Below are 2,089 nucleotides of genomic sequence, written 5' to 3'. Positions count from 1 at the left end.
AATGCGCTTTACACAATTGATGTGTGTATGGATTGGGATAACAGTTGTATGAGCCCCTAATAAAATGTTAAAAAAAATAAAAAAATAAAAAATAAATAGTTCCTTTATTAAGCTATATATAATTATTTCATTCTATTCTAAATCAAGAAAGAGCTTTAAATCATTTATTGTCTTAACTGCAAAAAATAAAATAAGAAGAATGGCCTAGTCATTAAGTATTTGTGAATGCCTTTGATGCCTGGCTTTTATGGATTATAGCTGGAGTCTCTTTAGTTTCTAAGTAAAAATCCAACTAAACAGTATATATGTATAAATTTATGGATACCCACCACACCCTCTTTGTCAAGTGTAGATTTTTCTTTTTCAATTCAGCAAATAAAGCCTTTACGAAAGACTGATTCAACAGAGTATATCACTAACAATTTTGAAAGACTCAGATTAAATTCCTCAAATAATTCTACTTCTCTCAGAGCTGTCATTTTAAAAGGCGAGTCGATCACGTTAGCCCCACATTAAAAAGTCCAAGACACACTACCAATTCTGTAGTGTAATGATGGATAAAATATTTTGAAAGGGGCCTAATTTTGTAGTCTCATTTTGTAAATTACTAGAGTATGATGTGTCAGCCATGTAAAATTACTACCCCCATTACCAACAGCTACCTTTACCCCTTCAAACACCCAAAAGCCAAACTCACTGCTATCAAGTCAATCCCTACTCAGAGGGAACCTAAAGAACAGAGTACAAGTGCCCTTTGGGGTTTCTGAGACACTACATTTTTACAGGAACAGAAAGATTCATCTTTCTCACATGGAGAAACTGGTGGGTTTGAACTGCTGACCTTGGGGTCAGCAGCTCAGTGTATGCCACCAAGGCTCATCCCCTGTCCCCCTCAACACCACAATTTTACCTTTCTGGTTCTTTGCTAGAAGGGAGCTAATCATAGGCCTCTGTGGGTAAAGTGTTATTTCCTTTGTGAAATCCTAGGGGACTCAACCCCAGCAGTGACTACACAATACACTGCTCTACTAACACTTATGAAAACTACTTTGAAAGGTATGAAAACGTACTTCACTATGAAATAAGAGGCTAGTCACATTAAAAATAAGCACCTTGCTCGTTCAAGTTTTGAATTACTACAGCTTTGCAGAGAAGTCATACAAGAGCCTCTAATACATTCGAATTTTAGATGCAAACAAAATCTGACCTTAATATTCATTTTGCTTTCAAGTTCCAAGCGAAGGATTTCTATTTCTTGAAATATTCTTTCAAGAGTCAGAATAAATTGACAGCTGTGAGTTTTAATATTTAATCCATGAGCCTTGGTGGCAGGTTAAAAGCACATGGTTGCTAATGGAAATGTCAGCAGTTTTAACAAATACCAGCCAGTTCCAGCAACTCCTGGGGAGAAAGATGTGGCAGTCTGTTTACATACAATTTTTTTTACAACCTTGGAAATTCTATGGGACAGTTCTATTGACTTTTAGGCTTTAAACGGAATCTCAAAGACCCCCCAAAAGTCACATGTCATGTGACTTCTACAGACCACACGCTACTGTTCCAAATTCCTCAACATCCTAACACTAAAACCAATTTTCAGTAAACAAAATATGTAAAATGTAACACTGCATGTTAAAGTAAAAGTGAAATCACTTAGGTTAGAGTTATAAAAATTACAAATACTTAACCCACATATTTCACTGTTTCTATCATTGCTCTAAAAAATCTGAGGCAGTATCTGAATTTTAAAGGTTAGGAGGCTTTGGGGGATAAGCAGATGGAGGGGGGGCCTTGTCCATACTTGTTCAAGAATAATTGATAAATAAATTAATCTGGTTTCATACTCTACATTTTTAATTATCTTAGGTCTAAAAAGCCACTAACTTTTGATACTAATTTCACCCTATCATCAAGCCAAAATAAAGTTGTTTTTAAAAGAACTCAGCCAAAGAAAATTTCAGTTCACTGTTAAACACTTTTTCACACATACATCAAACAAGCCAAAAAATGAAAATAAACAGTAACTGTACAGGAAAACAAGAAAAAAAACAAAACAACTTTTTATAGTTGACTTTTTTAACTACCCCAC

The sequence above is a fragment of the Echinops telfairi genome, unplaced genomic scaffold (assembly GCF_000313985.2).
Source record: "Echinops telfairi isolate 266 unplaced genomic scaffold, ASM31398v2 ScPeMD7_23;HRSCAF=83, whole genome shotgun sequence".
Lineage (NCBI taxonomy): Eukaryota > Metazoa > Chordata > Mammalia > Afrosoricida > Tenrecidae > Echinops > Echinops telfairi.
This window is presented reverse-complemented; position numbering follows the sequence as displayed.